The sequence below is a fragment of the Mytilus galloprovincialis genome, chromosome 7 (genome assembly GCF_965363235.1).
Source record: "Mytilus galloprovincialis chromosome 7, xbMytGall1.hap1.1, whole genome shotgun sequence".
NCBI lineage: Eukaryota > Metazoa > Mollusca > Bivalvia > Mytilida > Mytilidae > Mytilus > Mytilus galloprovincialis.
Genome location: NC_134844.1, coordinates 61,053,373 through 61,074,678, shown reverse-complemented (window position 1 = coordinate 61,074,678; position 21,306 = coordinate 61,053,373). Strand labels below are relative to the sequence as shown.

Sequence of the window (21,306 nt, the reverse complement as noted above, 5' to 3'; positions counted from 1 at the left end):
AGTGTTTGAAATAATAAAAAAATAACATAGTCTTCCATATATATATTTTCCATGGCCAAGGAGAATTGTTCTGCTGGCTACTTCGGGTTATTATACACAAGGGTTTATAAAATGAAATGTGTTGACATTTAAAAAAAAAGATATGTATGTAAATTATGCACAAACATAGAAGTTGCTCAATTTCTCACAGCAAATTGTGTATGCCATTTATTGGTCGTACTTCTGTAATATACATGATCGACTTGAATAAACATCATTCTATTACAATGTAGTGGATAATAACATGTGTAATTATTCCCACACACGTGTAATATTCATGTGTATTATCATTATTCAATTCCCTCCATCATCTCGGTCTTCAATAACAGAAAAAAAATCTGTTGGTTTGTCTGGTTTCGGTATGAACTGTGCTTTATATGCACTTATATACAGAAATACTACCATTAAAAAAATCAAAAATAGCTGTAAATAATTAAACGTCCGCAAAATTTATAAGTGAATATAATAATTTTAAGTCTTATATGCAATATACATGTTTATAAGTCAGACATTTTTTTTCTTCGTTTATTTATTTGAAACAATTTTAACTGATTCCTGTATGTATATATCTAAACCGTTTGCATATCAGTTGGTTGATGTAAGTTGTTCTTTATTTAATGAAGATACAGCCTCGTTTGCATTTTGTCTTCAATTGCTCTTTTTGCCTTATAAATAAGGTGTTTTTGCGGATGTAATTTTCTTAAGAATGTTGATTTTGGAATATGGTAAAAAGTATTGGTCACCTAGCTCTTTCTCAACCAAGACGTCTTTTAAAATATACTTAGTTTTCGCAGAAATCAAAGACATCTATGATATAGAATTTTGAAAATAGATACATGTATGAGAAGACAAGTTTTAAATAACCTTTACGAAAAGAAATAAATGGTGTAACCGAACTTGTTATCCAAACATTGAAACTTTTGATATCATTTTGTTATAAAAAAAAGTACTTGGAGTTAACTTCCTTTGAATGTATAAGTTGATAATTTGATTTGAACAAACAAAACTATTTGATATTTGACAAATCACCCTGAATAGTGCAGTTACTTATTACATTTTTAATTGTTTTTTTATTTCAAATAGTTCTTCTTTTTTATTGTCAATTTGCAGATTTAGGCGAAAAATATACCTATTATGAACTGATATTTTCCTATCCGAGATGGCGATGTATAGTTTATTTACCTGAAGTAAGTTAACCAAACCGTTTAGTCAATTCATGAATGTATCTAAATACGTTAAAGATAGCAGTCAAGTTTTTAGGCAGATTCTCAATATTCAAGTTATCTCTTAATTCAAAAATTCTATAAGTATATAGATATATTGAATAAAAAACTCATTAAAGGAGATCATATCTATAAAAGAACTGTATTAAAAAGTATAATGCTACTCGTTTGTTTCTGTAGATATGTTATGTATTATCTTGTGGATAGTTGTCTCAATATCTCAATTACATGATTTCGAATCCCGGCAAGGGAAAAAGAAAACTAATACAAATATTGTGCTGAAATTTCGAGTAGTTATACATTTTACATGTTTTATGTATAAAATGAAATAAAGATGCTTTATTTCTCACAGCAAATCGTGTAAAGCATTCTTCGATCGTACATATTGTTCAAAGAATTTAAGTTGATACTAATAAATGTAATTATTCACACAAATGTGTGATATTTATTGTGTTTAATCAAGTACCAATACAGAATTCAATTACCTCCATTTCAAAGGCCTTCAATAACAACAAATCTTGCTTGTCCTGTCCTAGTGTGAACTATGCATAGCATACATTCTCAGAAAAGCATACTACAACCAAAACGATCAGAAAAAGTTGGTAATGTTTAGCCATTTTGTTGACTATATTGCTCTCTTTCCGAACTTTGATGCAAAATTTAAAAGGTAGTGAAAAATGTTCAACTTAGAGCCATATATGTTATTACATTTTAACTTATCACTTGCTGTTAACTTTTCCACACTTCAATGACAAATACATCCTGTTATTGATTAATGCATTCACTAACCTCTATGTTCAAGGCCTTCAATGACAAAACAAAATTCTGGTGTGTCTTGTCCCGCTATGATATGTGCTTTAGATGCACTTATATATAGAAATAGCACGATCAAAACTATCAGATATAGCTATAAAACAACCGTACGTAAAATAATACAGTAATTCTAAATGATATGCAATGTATATAAGCCAGACATATTTTTTCTTATCTAACTATTCCCAACGAAAATTGTAACTAAAAAAACTTTTTTTGTTATGTTTATTGACAATTATGTTTGTTTGAAATGTGTAAAAAAGGAACGCTTGTTGACAATTGTCGGTGACTATCATATTGAAATGCTTTTGATACGTTTAAATCGGATATCCATATAATTTTTACAGCGAAAGTTTTATGAAAAATGTTTGGTACTAATCACTGGGTTTCCTACACATTAGTGGTATTTATTTTTTAGAAAGAGAAAATGTGCTTCTCATACTAACACTTACCACACTTTGAAACAACTACCACATTCATTGATCTGCTATTGATAGCTCATACATTTAAGATTAAGATCAAGCAAATCATTTGAAATAGTTATAAAAGACATTATATGGGAAGATGATCAAAAACATGTTTGAACTGATTTCAAGCTACATTTTTGCGACAAAAACTTATCAGTTCGATAATCAAGATGATTCAAACGAACCATCTGCACCTGTATGTACTTGTACTCATGTAAATTCATTGATTTTCAACACTAGCATAAATTTACAAAGAAACTGAGTTGAATGGCTTTCGGGTGTTGATGGTTTTGTAAATTACAAAGCAAAATAATTTGTTAAAATTGTGTAGTGTCTTATAAGCTATAAGATATCGTTAAGCATTATATGTTTAACGTTTATTGAGCAACATAATAAAACTTAACATGACGACATTGCACAATAATTAAGGGGAAAAGTTGAAAAATATATATTAAAAAAAAAAACATAATATCTACCTGGTAATGTTGAGCCATCCTGCTCACTCTATTGTGGTCTCTCCGAACGTTGATTTTTACAAGAAATGTTTAAAAGGTCGAACGAATTTTCAACCAAACGGCATATGGTTTACTAGCCTATCACTTTCAGTGTTCCGAGTTACTGTGTACTGTCAAAGTAACAATTAGAACTAGCCGTTTGGTCATCCAATGACATATATCCTACAGAACAATATCTGGTAGGAACACATGGTGTTAGATTAGAGTTAGATATTAAAAATACAACAGCAACACCGAGTTAAGGTGTTCATAACATTTCTTGGAGATAACTCTGTAAACACAAAGCTGAACGTTTTATCTCGTTCTATTGTTATGGAAAAATTAAGCTTCTCAATATGAGAATCAGGTATTGCACTTCAAACTCAAGCAAATTAATTTACTGTGGCTCTTGTCCTTTGCGAGTATGGTCTTGAGGAAACGATGATAGTGCGTTGGAAGGAATGATAAATGGCTGACCCGTGTTGAGAGAGAGCCATATCTCTTGCACGTTAAAGACACCCATGTAGATTTCGTAAAAGAGCAGGCTAATGCCGCTACAAGGCAGCAGTTGCACCCACAAAGTGGAAATGGAGTAATGATAAGTTTCAAAACTTGTTTCCCAATCCACTATCAATAAATATGTTTAAACTATCCTGTCGCTGATCAATTTTTTCTAATGCGTCAATGATTTACGCGCCTGGAGTATTAGATTATAATCCTTGCACCTTTGAAAAATATTTATGAATCAACGCAAGAAAAAAACTAGATATGAAATTCGTTTTTGCAAGGCCTGTGTATTGTCCATAAAACAATTTAGTGACGCCCAAATCAACACAAAAGAGGCAAATTAAAGTTAAGTTGAAGAGCATCAATGATCCGAAATATGATAATTAAATTCATATCAACACGGGAGTGCAGACTCAGATGTTAGCAAATATGAATTCTTTAACCATCGTTGCGAACACACAATTGAAATCTTTTAATTTAAAACGTACATTAAAATTGAAAGCTTATTTATAAATGTCTGTAGTTTTTTTATGTTAAAATTTGTGTTACCAAATTCATGTCATAATATCTCATGCCGGTACCTTTAGTATGATATTGATGGACAAAAGTATACTTGCGTAACATTTATGTTACTTAGTACTTATTAATCAAGGTTAAGCTTTTTTCAGTAAACATGTGTTTTTTTATAATCCATACTGATACAAACTGATTTTTTTTTTACTCTAAAATAAAATGTGAAATGATTAATACTTAGCATATATCTAACATGACTTATACATGATGCGCAAGGATCGTCGCAGTGAAGAATGAAAAAGCAGGTAAAACTGTTCTTTTTTATTATATTTTACAGTCTGCTGATGTTTATATTTTCATTTTCATCGGGACCAGAAACCCATCAATATTTCATGGACATGGTCAAGGCTACATACTTAACTCTTAAATTGATTCTTTGGATTGAGTTAATTGATATAGAAAAGAATAAAGGCTTATTAGTTTAATTTGAACATGACGTAACTTCAACATATTTTATCGCAATTTAAGGAAAGATTTGATCAACAATGGCATATGATTGACAACTTTAAGATACTTAAAACCATGGAATTATAGACATGCATTTGAAATAGAGCGACACATCTTGGATTATTAAACACACATCGTTAATTGAGGGACCGACTGTGCAAGGGCTATATAGCCAGTCAAGGTCGTTAAAAATTTCTATTTGTCACACCTTGTATTCTTCTCGTTTTAAACTCAAGAAAGGAATTGGTGTTTGAATAAAAAGCATGAAAATTAAAAATATATAATGTTACGTGCAAAAAAAAGATATTCTCCCTCAATAATTTTCATTCATATGTTTTTATAGAATGCAGTATTATCTTTTCAGTAGTATTAAGAAAATGTAATGACAGGTCAAAGACCCAATATAATTCAATCGATGAAAACTAATCATGCAAACACTCTTTGGATATATTGCATACTTATGAATGACCTGACTATACATTTTTTGAATGATTTGCAGTCATAGGTCAATGTAATTTTAAAGAGAACCGCACATTGAGGTAGTGAACAATATAGATTAAAATAGCCAAATTACTAGCATGTGATTATTCTCCAATCATTTCAATTAATTTCAAATAATCATAAAACAAATCAGTTTATTAAAATTGACATTACAAAACAAACGATTTATTAACATAGTACAAAATGTATCACAGTAGATATAAACCATTGCTACGCGCCATATTACAGTCATTTGTTAATCTAAGTAAATTTAGTCTGTCAAACCGTTAAGTATACCGATATAGTAAGAAAAACATGCTATCAAGATAATCCAAGATGGCGTCAGATGTGTCTGTATTTAGGTCTGGTCAAGAACAGACCTGTCTTAAGGTCTGGTCTGGTCTGGAGAAGCCCTGTCCAAATGTCTTTTTAGAAGTAGACATGTCCACGGGACTGGTTCATAACAGACGTGTTCACATGTCTGAACCAAAGATGACCTCCTGCAGTCCTAAAAAAACCTTGACTCATTTAAATGTCTTAAGTTAACTTGGAAAGCGGTCAACGAGTCTGCTCAAAGTGTGTTGTGCAGTTCAGGACTGCATCGGTAAAACAACACTTCAGCTTGCAATGATGAACTACGTTTTTGCAGTATAATGTCGTCGCCATAGTAGCTGTTATAAAATTACAATTGACCACTTTGACTGTATTAGCATAAAACTTTGCCTTACAAATATTCTTTAAGTGTTCAAAGATGTTAAGTTGGTACATATTCACTGTATATTACAAGTGTCAGCCCTTAATTTTTCATATGCCTCATTTGAGAGCTTTGGGAATTATTTCGAACATTAATTTGTTCATATTTTGACAGATTGAGACATATTGAACTGCAAAGTGTTTAAAAGTAAATCACAACTATGCAGTGCTACGTGTTACCTTGATGATAAAATGTCGTTACAAACTGTATGTCCTTAAATATTTCAAAAACGCGTAAAGCTTATGTATGATGTTTGAAATACCATTAGAATACTAATATTTTACCTTCATTAATGCAAGTAACAGTGAGAATACAAAAAAATTACATTACCTTTTTTTTAAATAATCTTAATTGTGTTCAAAACAGTTAGTTTATATGTTTTAGGTCAAGTGTTTTATCATGGACAAAAAAGTTGAAAGCTTTAAAAATGTATTTTGATTCTTTCTACAATAAAACGTAACATCTTGTAAAAGTCGTTATAGAAATTATAATTGATCCATGAACTTATGTTTGGCAATATATTGAATGTACACATGTAGTCAGATGCTTGTAGAAGGGGGATTGCTGCAGACTCATATATAACATGCATCTAAACTACCTTTAATTTAGCAAGTTAATCAACTATGTGACCAATGCTTATCAATCATCAAAGACATTTCAGAAAGTCTGACAACAATTTAAAAACTCTGATCATCAATCCCCTTGAATTTGTTAAAAGGGTGATCCACAAAATGTTCAATAAGTGTGTATATGTTAAGTAGTGCTGAAGTAAAATACTTATTATAATAATAACTACAAGAATAGAACAACATTTGATTCAACAAATTATTTCCATAAGCGTACACCAAAACGTTGTGATTGGTTTGAAAAGTGATAAACAATAGAAATTCACCCAATGACTTAATGTTATTTTCATTTGGTGTACGAACAATGAGATTACCCGTAGTCATTTAGGTTATAAAAAGGTGAATTGTTTAACCACTGAAAATGCTTATTTTTATAGTACAGTTGTATGTAGCTACTAGTCAATTTTATTCATAAATATAAATACATAGTATTGTTGTCTTAACGTGCAATATAGACGTCAAATTATGTAAATCTTAGTTTACCGAAAGTGTAAGTGAATTTACATCTGTAAGCTTATCAAGTTATCAAAACCATGTTTGTGAATACCAGTAATATTACTAAAAATGTAAATAATATTAGGCTAAAATTTCAAGAATTATGAATATGAACATGAAGTAAGGCAACAATTTATTGAAAACCCAACAAATTATATTATTGAAAAATATTCTAACTTCCTTATGATATTTATTTCTAGACATTCTGTCTGACAGAATATTGTAAAACTGCCAGAAGTAAATGTTCACTGTCACGATTGCGTGATGTTTGATTAATAAATTATAGAGGCCCCACATGGGGATGTCCAAGTTATCAAATAAGCACAAATGTTTTGCCAATATAATTACATTATAATTAGTTATTTTTTAACAAGATAAACAAATAGTCAAAAATACAGACCTAGATTATCAAATGATCATAAAATATTTAGTCTGGTAATAAAATGATAACTATAAAAATGGCAAAGTAATCGAATAATCAAAAACCCCATGAGGAGGCTCATCATAGAAGATTAAACTTAAACTTCCCTTAAGAAAGGTAAGAATCGTGATCTGAAAAATACTGTCCACATGTCGTGGATGAATATAGGAAGATAAAATATCAACAGGTGTGTTTCCGAACATACTATTAGAATGTTGTCATGTTTTACATAACATGAACAAGAACAATTTATTTCTAGACTCGTATATGGTCGTTGTTTACAAGCTTAATATTTGTATATTCCGAAGGCATACTGAATATTTTACGGAAGTCATTTTTTGTAATTTCAAATGTTCATCTGTTGCTCAGTTGCCACCTTGTGAACAGTTCACTTGGGCTTAACAAAACAAAGTAATAAAAATCAAGAAATAGTAATAATAATCAACTAAGACGCATCCGGTGGGTTCTTAAAAAAATCCCCAGAAGAAAATAAAAATGTAACTTGTATCTGTAGTTTTTATTACCATCGAAAATCTATATTCAAATAATTTCTGCTGAACGTTAAACAAACACGATATTTTTATCTAATTAGTTTGTCATATCCCAGGCATAGATTACCTTAGATGTATTTGGAAAAACTTTTTGGAATTTTGGATCCTCAATGCTCTTCAACTTTGTACTTGTTTGGCTTTATAAATATTTTGATATGAGCGTCACTGATGAGTCTTATGTAGACGAAACGCGCGTCTGGCGTACTAAATTATAATCCTGGTACTTTTGATAACTATTTGACGCTGGTCCGCTAGTGTAGTTATTGTTACACATGTTACATGCATCGTTGAAATTAAGATTCATGTTGATACTTATTATTACGGAAAAGCGGTAAAAGGCACTAGATTTGTTTGTTCAACATCTCCAAAAGGAATACGCTTGTTTTTTTCCGTACAATAATTCAATAGGTTATTTAGTTCGACAGGAAATGCCTCGTTTTTGTTACGTTGCAATATTTGGGTACACAATGTACCATACAAATAACAAATCAAATTCTGTGACATGTTATGATCTACGAGGTACATGTATAGTACAATGGTCATTTAAAAATGAAAGCGTCCTGAAGATTCCAAGTGGTATTGCTGTAGATAATGAGGGTAACGTGTATGCAATTGGTAAAACTTTTAAGAATGTGATTGTTTTAGCCGCTAATGGACAGGAATATAAGAAAATACTTTATGCCAGAGATGGTCTTCAAGATGCAACAGGTCTTCATTATAATAGAAATACAAATCAGTTACTTGTTGCAAATCATAAGCAGAAAGGAATGATTTTTACATTGGTTTGACTTGCAAACATTCTTAATCGATTACTAGAATTAAATCATAGAAGCTCTGTATTTAACTTTTTTTCTTATTATCATTATCATTATTATTTTTATCTTTTTTTTTTCTTTGTGAAGGTTTGATTATCGAGTTGAATATAGCTTTGTTTTATAGAATAGAGAAAAGATCAGCTTAGGAACATTAATATAATGTTTGAATTGATGATAAATACATACAGCCATATTATTTTACTCTCTCTCGGAATATCGTATGCATCTAGTTTCCCATTATACGACCTATTAGTTGTATGAAAGCAAACGGACAAGGCAACAAGGTTGCCAAAATGTATAATACCCCGCCTCATTCTCTTTCTGTCAGTATCAAATCAGAAGACTGTAGTTCAGTGTTTGTCGTTTTTCTATGTCTGTTATATTATTTTTTATAATTTGTATTGTCATAGGCGAGTTCGTTATTTTTCTTAGTTATTTTGTTTTATATTTTTCAAGTCGGAGTCTGTAAAGCCTGTTGAAGTACTCACGGTTGCCAATAATCCACTTCATTTGAATATTGGTGAACAGTTGCCCCATTGTATATTGTACCGCATTCTCTTATTTTTTATAATTGGTATATCAGCCCAGCAACCACATGAATCACTGAATACCTTCTTGTGTATGAAGAACCATTCTTAGAACTTCGTTTATATTTAATTCACCATTATGATAGGGCTGATCATTATTTAGAAAATTCATCCGAGTAAATAATAACAATTATCATTAGTTATCTTAGTAAAGTTGAACTCATCGCTTCGTAGATTTTACTCCTTCACGAGTTGGTTGACTGTTGTGGAATATTCGTTTCACAGATGATATCGGGTTTATTCCTTATGTCGTAACTACATTTCCGTTCCCTTTTCATGAATGTGACCTACCAAATTAGACTTTTTACCGGCTTTGTAAGGGCACGAGTAACATGACGGGTGCCAGATGTAGAGCAGGATCTGCTTGCCCTTCAAGATCGACCCCGGTTCTTCGTAGGATTAGTGTTGCTGTTTAGTCCAGTCAATCAAGCATAAATTTGACCCTAACCTTGAAGTTATTGCAACAGAAGATTTTAAAAAATTAATATTTAGCATTATACACAAGATATACACAGAAAAAAAGTCCCGTAAAATCTTACTTGAGGAAAACTAAAAAATAATTATTCAAAAATTCCTATAGAGATTTGCATTGATATGGGAGATAACTCTGCATAAAAAGGCAGAAATATCCATAAAAAATTATACCAAATTATAACTTTACCGCTTCTATTCAGCAGCATGTATTAAGTCTTTATATTTTAGCCGTCTTTAAAGTATAACAAACAACTCTAAAGGTGTTTTTAAATCTTTTATCATGCTACAACATAGATTTAATAATTCATTAGGGACGACATCAAAAGATCTATGTAGGATAAAAAACTTAAATCTAATAGTTTGGGGGTGGGGGTGGGTTAAAATTCTGCAAGTTTTGTATATCTAAAATTGATTTTTACATATATCCCTATTGGTAAATCAATTTTTCCCAAATTAAGTTAAGAGGGGGTGGGGGGGGGGGATCAGTGGAAAAACTATGTGAATTAAGTTTTTTTATCCTACATTGAACTTTTGATGTCGTCCCTTAGTTGACCATTTATTACATTTTTCAGCATGTCAAGGTAAAGAATCTCAAATTGAATAAAACTTTTTTCTGTGGTTTAAAGTTTCTTTAAACAAGGTAGATGCTGAACAAATATAATTTACAGAATGATATAAACAATACCAAATATTCACATCATTTTTTCAAATGAGCAGAAGATTATATAATGTAGTAAATTTAAGTATTTATAACCTCACCAAAGTATCATATTTTACATGAATTTTAAGAAAAATCAACCAAAAACTGACAAAAAAGGACTATTTTTTTGCGGAGCAATCTCCCTTTACAATGGTAATTTCCATAAGAATTTAAAAATGCAAAATTTGAGTGTTCCTCAAGTTAGATGTTATGGGACTTTTTCTGTGTATGTTTGGGGCTAAATAAGAACTAAAACATTTTCTGTTGCAATTAATTCGAAGTTCAAACTTATTTTGCTGGACTAGTTGTACCCCTAATTGTGACATTATAATATATTGTGTCTTTTTGTTTTGTTCACACATTTGTGTCAATATAATGAAATGGGATGCAAATGTCATACAAGTGAGAGAATAATGCTTTAAAACCAGTTTTAATTCACCATTTTCATCGTAAAAAAATGCCTGTACCAACAGTAATATGACAATTGTTATCCATTCGTTTGATGTGTTTGATATCGTAAAATTAAATATGCGCGAAGTTGGCCAGAAACGACTAAACGCAAAATGAGGTATTCATGAAAATAATTTGGTTTACTATTTGTCTTATTTAACATTTTAAAATATTCAATAAATGATATACGAATTATCTCTGGAAGATCATATTTAATCAAATTTATAAAATCTGTACAATTGACATCCCAGATTCTCTATTCCCATATATCAGCTGGTCGTCAGTGCTATCGGAATACATTTCAAGGGTATCATTTACGTTAAGTTGTACAACAGAAACGAAAGTCATGGTTTCAAAATCATAAACATAATCGCTGACTGATCCAAATGCGTCGCCAATAAAAGTCTTGTTTTTGCGAACACTAAATGCACAATGGTGTGCATTGGATGATATATATGCAGCGATTTGGTAAATGCCACTTCTTTCACATGTAAAAATCCCTGAAGATTTAAAAGAGGTAAAATTTCCTACACCATTTGCAATGATAATGTCACTAAAAAGTATGTTTTGTCCATTTGTATAATTTCCTCTGGTTGCCCCTGCCACCAGGATAACTGAAATATAACAAAAGATATACAGATAAAACAGAAATTCAGTTATCTCATTGTGATGATCTAATGATCAATGCATAATTCAACTGAAGTTACAAAACATCACTTTTAGGAGTAGTAAAACAATTAGTAAAACAAAGCTTGTACAAATATAAAAAAAAATAGTGGTATAATTGTCAATGAGTCAGCTGTTCTGTTATGGCATATCTTTATTGTGCCTACAATATTTAGCTAACAAAAATGTCAGTTGTAAAAGGCATTATCATAAATTTGAGATTTTTCAGTATAGGCACATTTAACGACATCGGGGCAGAATAATAGACAGAATGAAAATACGTTTTCCACCGCGTTGCTTCTTTGCAAATGTTTTAACAATATAGCCGGCTTTTGGATATGCAAGTACAATTAAATGTTTCGGAGTGTATGTGAATGTAATATAGTATTCATTTTTAGCAGCATGGAAGTAATTTTTACGATCAACAATGGATAATGATCAGCATTTTAAATTGTAATTTATGATTTGATTTATATTTTTGATGTTTTAATGCCACTTTTAAGCACCCCATTTAGGCTACTTCGTGGCGGCCAACTTTTATTGGTGGAGGAGGTCGGACTGACCGCAGAAAACGACCTTCGATAGGAAAACTGACGTTCCTAGTGAATTAAGATTGGAGTCGTGTGCACCTGCACGAGCGGGGTTCGAACTCACAACCTCAGTGTTTACTGGCTAGTGATTACCATATTAAATACCTAGACCACTCGATCAACGAGGTCCCTGTAATTTATGTGTTGTGTCAATATTGTAAATGTATATGATTTGAAAGTATTTATATTGGTGTGATAATGTCGGGGAAAAAACACCAACCCAAATCAAATAATGACCAACATCCATCACATCCTTAATGTCTATTATGAATTACAAAGCCTTCAGGCTATAAATAGGTTTTAGATGCATGCATTTTTGGAAAATTATCTCTTATGTGTTAAAACAGGTTTCAAACAAACGTCAAAATTTCTTACCTAGTGGATTGTTCAATCACAGTCATGATTTAACTGAAAGGCCCATATAGTCCAGCAGATAGGTAAATAATTGTGCACTTTGTGTTAAAAGCATAAAATTTGGTAGAAACATAGTTTGAACCGTTCTAAAAAAAATTAGATATGGAGGCAAGCTTGATTTTGTTCACTTCCGGTTTTATCATCAAAATGGCGGTCATGCATTTGATAACTGATTAATGGTTATTTAATTCTCACAACTGGTACTCAAAGTTTGCTGTGTAGACTATAATATTATTGTGTATTCATGGTTTGAAATATTGTATCATTTCTTTGAAACCCTCAGGGTGTTTTATTCAGAATTTTGTCACTTCCGGTAAAAAATATCACACGAAAACGTAATTTAGAGACGAAATACATGTTTAATAAGACCTGTTGGTGACCTTCTGCTGTTGTCTGTTCTATGGTCGGGTTTTTGTCTCTTTGACACATTCCCCATTTCCATTCTCAATTTTATTTTATTTATTAATAAAAATAAGCAATGTTGTCAAAAAAAAAAGGTTTAATATCATTGACCTTCTCTGATATTGTTCGATCATACATCAGAATAACGAATCGTTCGATTAATTGTGTAATAGTGGTTTCGACATTCAGAGTACTCGCCAGGGCTGTGATTAATATCGTAGTGGCTACATAGGGCTACGTAGATTATGACTATTGAACGTGAAGCTATCCTAGCTGCTACATAGATATTGATAGCAGCTAGCACACTACTAGTTCTGTGGACAAACATGTACGTAGCACTACGTAGGCTAGCTGCTACGATATTGAACGCAATCCTGGTCTCTTATAAAGAAGAATGCTCTTGTGACACCATTAAATGATATCCATGTATCCCATGCTGTTTTTTTTCCTTAACCAGCGATCGATGCCAGTGTCGAATTCAGTGAAGACATGGAAAAGAGGCAATGCATATATGCGTTTTCTTGTCCTACAAAGTTAGCAAGCTCATGAAATGAAATGCATCCAAAGTGTTTTCCAGTCCTTAAACCCATAAATATCAGCTGCATTTGTGACATGAAAGCAGGACACAACAAGTACTACTACATCGGTATCAACTGTAGCAATAATTCTCTTCCCGAAAATGTGTTCATCCATCAGTTTATAATTTGACAGAAATAGAATAAACTCTGTTTTGTTTTTATCTACACGTGAGAAACTCTATCAGTTTTGTGATTAGCATGTTTGCCTTTGATAACGTCTCTTTGTACCGTCAATCGTTATATTGTCTACAATAGTTACATCTTGTCAATGTTTCGAAAGACTTTGTATTAAACTAAATGAGACTAAATGCTGGTGGATGGGTGTGATTTTCTTGTTTAAAGGACTCGTCTAAGTTTCCTCTTAGATAAACTTTTCATACTGGTACTGTCCATCTATTTCTATTCAACGAACGACGAATAGTATCAACAACTGCTGAGGGAGCTATATATTTAATTGGTATACAGAACAAGCAGTTCGTTGCTGTCTTCAAGAAATTGATTTCCTAACTCTTCTCTATCACAGAAGCTACATTATGGATAAACAGTTTTGAGCACTTAGTTTTTGTTCATGGTCAGTTGTGTCCTCTTCATCAAGAAATCGATATATGACTGTCCCTCTGGTATCTTTCGCCCCTCTTCTCAAACTCTTTAGCAAGTCTTGCAATTGGGTCAGGATCCCTAATAGACCTTGAGATGAGGAACTCAGATGACGTAATTAAAAAAAAAATATTAGTCCGCCATACAATTGTGGATGCTGTGATTTTAAAAATGGACATAAATGAACAATAAGAACTGTTTTATAGAGCTGGTGTGATGAGAAAAGAAAGATGTAGATTTGACCTGAAATAAATTATTAGAAAAGGGCAATTTTTTTATTGAATTTTATGATCAGAATTTTGGGATTATTTCATGAGGAGAGTGACGTTTTTCACCATCTTCCGGGGTCCATCAATTTGCGAAAAAAGTAATCTCACTTGCCACCCCGAAAATTTAACCAGACATGTATAAATGTATCAGCTTCGATATGAGCCATCATACATGTTCAAGTAAACGATATGGACTGAGCAACGGAGGAAAACGTTACCATTACCGCCTATGGAGAATTAATTGTAAATGTATACCCAATTTAGAAGCTTAATTCCAGAAGTTTTCAGGCTGATTTATGGATGATTTCACCTTGTACACCACCGAAAATGATGGTTAGTAGTTTTTTATTTATACCTAGTTATTACAAATGGTTTAAGATAAATATTATTGATAAAGATCAGCAAAAACTCAATGAAACTTTGCTTTTAAAATGCATTACTGGCACGGGGCTGAACACTTTTTTTAGGCACAATCATAACTTTGTTTACTTCCGAGAGATCCGAAAGGAATTTGTTACCTATATTGAAAAAGACAAGAAACAACTTTTAAATATTATTAAATTGTAAGTAAACATGACACAATATAGTCTTTGTTATGTAATTATCACTTCGGTCTACAGGAATACCTGATAATCAAGGGAGATAACACACTTCCATACGAGTAAAGTGAGATACATCATCGCATGTGCTTTTATCCAATGATTTGACCCCTGGTCAGTAGATATCATATGCAAAAAAAAAACAGAAAAAACATGTACATGTTTTAAGAAAATCATGAACTAATATTTTTAATGCACTTGAGCAAAACAATAGATATTGTCATTTCTCAGTGAAAAAGGGGGAGGGTCAAACCTTTTTGAAAACAATATTTCTGCACCTATTCAACTATTAAGCTAGTTAGCTACTACCCATTGCTTCTAAAATAAAAGGTTTAAATGAAGGTGACTAAGCCACAAGGGAGAAGCATTTGTCTTTCTTTGTGATTAAACTTTCAAGAATTAGATTTTTCTCTCTCAATAGTACTTATGTATTTAAATCAAATGATAACACAGCCTGAGTAATTTTTTTGTCTTATTTCAGTTCCAGACATATCATTACTTTTTAACCTGAGATGGCAAACTAGAGGTTTTAAAAAGTCCTGAATAACTGGTAAGCATTTTGCTTTATTAGGCAAGCTCTAAATTGTTTATTTATGGTATTTATGCAATTGAAATTACAGTCGGTATGTTAAAAATATGCAAATATGAAAACTGTTGCTATGGTCTTGGTATTAAATGAAAAGGCTTAGTTACAGATCGTTTCGACTCAATATTTCGAGTTAAATCTTGCGGCAACTGTTTCTCAAGTAACACTACAAACTATATTTAGCTCTATTTTGATCTGTCGTTATTTAATGACGCCATAATACATGTGATGTCACAATGTTTCCTTTAAAACCTCATGTGGATTTCTCACTAATTAAAGGTTTTCACTGAAATACATGTTAAAAACATTTTTTTCTCAAATAGAATTATGTGAAAGGAAAAGTTTTGAAAATTTGCACTATATTGCACTCTAATAATATGATAAGGATGACTTTCCCAGTAGTTAAGAGTGCTTTCCACAGTTTTAAATACCAGATTTCCACTAGTAAGAATAATTATTTTGGTGTTGGTTTTTTTATAAAATCTTCAATTTTGCATAATTTCTCTGTCAAAATGCACTTTAAGGCACAAGAAAATTTTATAGAATGCTTTAACAGGGTCTGTGTATTGTAATTAAAGGTTATAATCAGAAGTTTTGTCCTTGTTTTGACTAGTGAAGGTATTCTGGAAGAAATTAATTATACAAACACATTGTATTCAAAATAAATGAATATAGCGAGGAAAGTGTCATTGCCTTATAGTGCTAAAACAACTTTATTTTTTTTCAGAAATGGACAAAAATACACAGATTTATTCAGAATGTTATACCGATGAAGATCACATAAAAATATTTGGAAAAATCAGAAGTATGAATTTCAATATGGGTCAGGATCCCTAATAGACCTTGAGATGAGGAACTCAGATGACGTAATTAAAAAAAAATATTAGTCCGCCATACAATTGTGGATGCTGTGATTTTAAAAATGGACATAAATGAACAATAAGAACTGTTTTATAGAGCTGGTGTGATGAGAAAAGAAAGATGTAGATTTGAGCTGAAATAAATTATTAGAAAAGGACAATTTTTTTATTGAATTTTATGATCAGAATTTTGGGATTATTTCATGAGGAGAGTGACATTTTTCACCATCTTCCGGGGTCCATCAATTTGCGAAAAAAGTCATCTCACTTGCCACCCCGAAAATTTAACTAGACATGTATAAATGTATCAGCTTCGATATGAGCCATCATACATGTTCAAGTAAACGATATGGACTGAGCAACGGAGGAAAACGTTACCATTACCGCCTATGGAGAATTAATTGTAAATGTATACCCAATTACTTGTCAAGCTATCATCCATCTTCGCAGGGCTTATTGGTTTTCTGTTAAAAGTGCCTCAATCTGACTTAACAACAGGTTTATTTCATGTTGTTTGTCTGATAGTCAATCATTATTCCTAGGTGCATATGGAAGAGGTTTCTGTATATGCATGATGATGGATCATTGGAGAGTAACCTTCAGGATTCGTTTGTAGCTGTTGAATATTAACATCTAAGCAATCGTTAGTGTTTCTTGCTAATAAGTACCCGGTTGTTATAGCTTGTCCATACAACAACAAACTAACAAGAGTTAACTACCGTCAAACCTAAATGTAACAATAAACATGTCGCTGCGAAAAATTGTTACTGCTTTATAAATCTGCATTTAGTTTGAGTCAAAGTCATCGTCACCTCCTTTCTGAAACGAGGGTCCTATATCATCTTTGAAAGCATGTGAAAGATCTCTCACAGGCAAACAACCCATAAATGTACTATGAACTCTGTCTTCAATGTCAATATCTAGATTCCTTATTCGCCTAGGCATCTTGAATAATGGTGCTAAATCTTCTTCGGTTATGGAATCTTCAATGTAGCTGATGAATTCAGCATATGCGATTCCATGGCTTATTCCTATGTCTCTTCCTTATTCAGTATCATCTTCACTAGAGACTTTTGATGCCTGCCGATAAAGATTAGCAAGTCATTGAACATGATATTTCGTTTCTTGTACAATAAGGTCCCAAGCACTGAGCTTCTCTAATAAAGTTGTGTACTGAAGCTTTAGTACACATCAACGAAAAGGGATATCAACATTACTTGTTGTTTCTTCGTGGAGGTTTTCACCGGTTTTTTTCTGAACAACAAAAGTAACATACACATTCTTTCATTGCTAATGTTCAGGATAAGCTGGATTGCAGCTGCAATTGCCTGGGTTTTTTTTTTTACATATCATCTGTATCCTTTTGATGTCTTATTTTAGTTTTGTGTTCAGATGGCTGGCCTTATGCCATGTGGCATTGGTTTTTTTTTTTTTTTTTTGCATGGTACATGGAAGACCACTGCCATCATATTGTGTATACAGATTGGTCATAGACGGTTAACAAGATTTCCCGCCAAAGTAACATATCCGGCACCAATATTGATACACTTTGGGGATGTAGTGCATTGCAGCTATTGGTCTGTCATATTTTGACAAATTACACATTTTACATTGAGAATGGAAATGGGTAAGATGTCAAAGAGACAACAAACTGACCAAAGAGCAGACAACAGCTGATTGCACCAATGGTTGTTCAATGAAGCGAGAAATTCCCGCACCTGGAGGTGGTCCTCATCTGGTCACCATACAAAATTGTGTACTAGTTCAGTGAAAATGGATGTCACACTAAACTCCAAAACATATAAATGACCTTAAAATAAAGTCCAGCCAACCTCTACAACATTTGAGGAAGAGTTACCTGGGCTTTGATCATCTGATGTCTCAATAAGTTTAAATCTTTGAGAGCTCATTTTTGAATTGTTATTTAGACTCTTGATTTATAAAGTGTATGTCTATCTGCATTCAAATATAATAATGAAGCAATATTGTTCACCATATGAATTGAATTTTAATGGTCTCCAAATAAATAAATAAATACATGATTCTATTACATCCTTTTTTTCACTTTTTGCAAATTAAAAGTCGACATTTTTTTTGCATTTTAACATGAAATATTGACCGGAAGTTGACCAAACGTCATCTAATTGCTGCTTGAACAATACTGAAAACCAATTAATGTGATTCAGATCAATTAAAACATCAGGTCTTGTAGTTAAAACTAAAAAAATTAAGAGAGAATTAAGAAAAGTTGAAATTTTAACATGCATCCGCCATTTTGGATTTTACCGGAAGTTAACTATATTTCCAGCTTGCCTCCATATCTTAAATTAAAGAGTATAGATAAAAGTATGTTTGAGCAAAATTTGGTGCTGTAAACACGAAGTGCAAAATTCCTTCATATATTGCACCTATCTGCTGGACTAATAATCAAGTTTTATAAAAATTTGGTCAAATGAGTTGATAGTAAATATATGTTAACTTACCTCTATTATCTAATTCATTCAATCGTTTTGCTAGTTTTCTTTCTGTAAGATCGGCCTTGTTAAAAAGTGCAAGAACATCATTCTTTCTTGCTTCTAGGTTATTTTCAAGAATGTTAACTTTGCCATTGGTTTTCTGTATTTCATTCTCTAAATGTTTTGTTTCATTAAGAATATCGTTTACCCTTTGCAAATTAGAAACAGTCTTTTAATGTTTTAATGACGATAATTCATTTCCCAAATCCTTAGTAATAACATCTAACTTCGAGACGTTTTGATGCATGAGTATGCATTTTTTGTTGTTGAAGATATTCATTCTGTAAAGCTGTATATTGTTGTTCGAGGATATAAACGCGATTTTGCAGTGTATCTGTTCTATTAAGCAGATGGTTATACTGTTTTTCTACTGTTCCATTGAGAGAAGAGTTGTTAAGATCCAAATATTTATTCGTGACTTCCTGTTGTGTGGTAAGCAGATCTCTCTGCAACTGCGCAATGATCTGATTTTGTTTCCTCTGATTGTCTCTTTGTTCTAGCAACAACTTCATCAGCACATCAAAATGAACGTCAGTTATCAGAGAGCTTGTTGTTGGAGGTTGGAGCGTTTTCCCTTCAAGCAAAAATCCATTTGCAAAACAAACGAACGAAACAAAATAACTGATTAAAATCATGGCTTCTTTTAAAAGTTGAGAATATAGACTTTAAATGTATAGCTTATATACCGTTTTGAAAATCAAATGATATCATCAACCACGGTTTTGTCGTCTCTAGCTTCATTGATATGTTCTTTCTTATATTTATCACAGTAAACATGTTATACCGGTAAACGGTACATTTCAAAATCATCATGTTTATGAATAGGTCCGTAATCTTTGTAAATTACTTTGAACAACGTAATCAACATAACTAATCTCACTTTGTTTTGATTTATACCATAGAGTGGTTAACGATATATGTATCCTGTTCAGTAAGGACAAAATCGATTCAGTAATTGGGTTATGTCACATATTGTTGATATATTCTGTATTCAATTTGGGCTCGTTAAACTTTAACTGAACCTCGATAACATAGGGCTTTAACCCCTTTAAAAGTTTGAAAATCAACTGAATTAAGTCTTTCAGAACAGGTATTCGTTTGTCATATTTGTATAAACAGCTTTTATAATCAGTCAATTTTTTTCTTAAAATGATCAAATCTACTGTAACATGTAACAATCCATATTTATTTCCTCTACATATGATGTTTGGTATACATTAATCTTCTTTTAAATAATATTGAAAAACAAATCCAGTCATCGACTTCGTTTTTACCATAATCATCATTCAAAGTGGTGTTCTAGGTGACAACATACTATAAAACGTCAAAAAACGTAGTGCCATCACTTGTATTAGCCGAAGAACGTCTATACGTACGTATGTTACTACAAATGAGGAACATATTGGTTAAAACACTAACATCATAATTATTTATCAAATTATTATTGTATATCACGTAAACGGAACTTTATGTATCAATACAATATTAATTTTAATGTCAAGTTTCTGATTTATCGTCAAATTGGTACTTGTAATTTGTAAAACTATATGTTTCATTTATTTCATGTTGCAGCTATTTAGAGAGTGCATTCTTAGATAAATAGGGAAAGGGTAAGGTTAAGGTTAGGGTTAGGTGTATTAATGGATTCGTTAAATATTAAATTATGGTTTACGAACTAGAATCACGGTTTGAAAAAAAAAACTTTCGAAATTCTAATATCATTGACATTTTATTACGTTAAAACACATATTGACGCAGCAAAATTTACTGATATGATTAGCAAGACTAGTGATACATGCATACAGATAGGCTCATCTGGTATTGCTTTTTTTGTTTTTAAGTTTGATTTATTTTTGATAACATTTACGATGTTAAAATATTGGTAAACTACTGTTATTTTTAAATAGTATTAGGTAAATATGAAAATATATAATAAGGTATATTTGGTGATCATCTATAATCAACATTTTACCTGTTTTTAAATATCTTTCTATTCTATGTAGGGGTCATATGCTTTTGTCAAAAATTTGGCAATTTTTTTTTCCGTCAACGGTTAATTCGGTTGTTTTGAATATATCGACTTTGTAAATGTAATGGATATATTATTATAACTATAACATTATTATGTTATTTGATTACTTTTGTTCTGTGATTTAACTAAATTCTTGGGCGTATCATAAAACATAAAAGAATGTAGAACTGAGAGGACGAATTGAAGTGCAACATGACAAGAATGAGAAATAGTCTGTCATAATGTTCATATAATAACTGTTTGATGAGCACGCAACATGTAACTGCTGTAAAATCCATCGG

The 21,306-nt window shown here is 31.7% G+C and overlaps 2 long non-coding RNA genes across 2 annotated transcripts; one reads left to right on the top strand and one right to left on the bottom strand.

The window, feature by feature from the left end:
• Positions 1–11,030: 11,030 nt before the first annotated feature.
• LOC143081845 (uncharacterized) lies at positions 11,031–19,233 on the bottom strand. Its single transcript, XR_012980118.1, has 2 exons — positions 18,961–19,233; positions 11,031–11,530 (listed from the first exon to the last, which is right to left on the bottom strand). It is a non-coding gene; the product is annotated as an uncharacterized LOC143081845 (long non-coding RNA).
• LOC143083412 (uncharacterized) lies at positions 13,102–16,897 on the top strand. The gene is made up of 3 exons (XR_012980689.1): positions 13,102–14,765; positions 15,513–15,581; positions 16,345–16,897. It is a non-coding gene; the product is annotated as an uncharacterized LOC143083412 (long non-coding RNA).
• Positions 19,234–21,306: the final 2,073 nt, after the last annotated feature.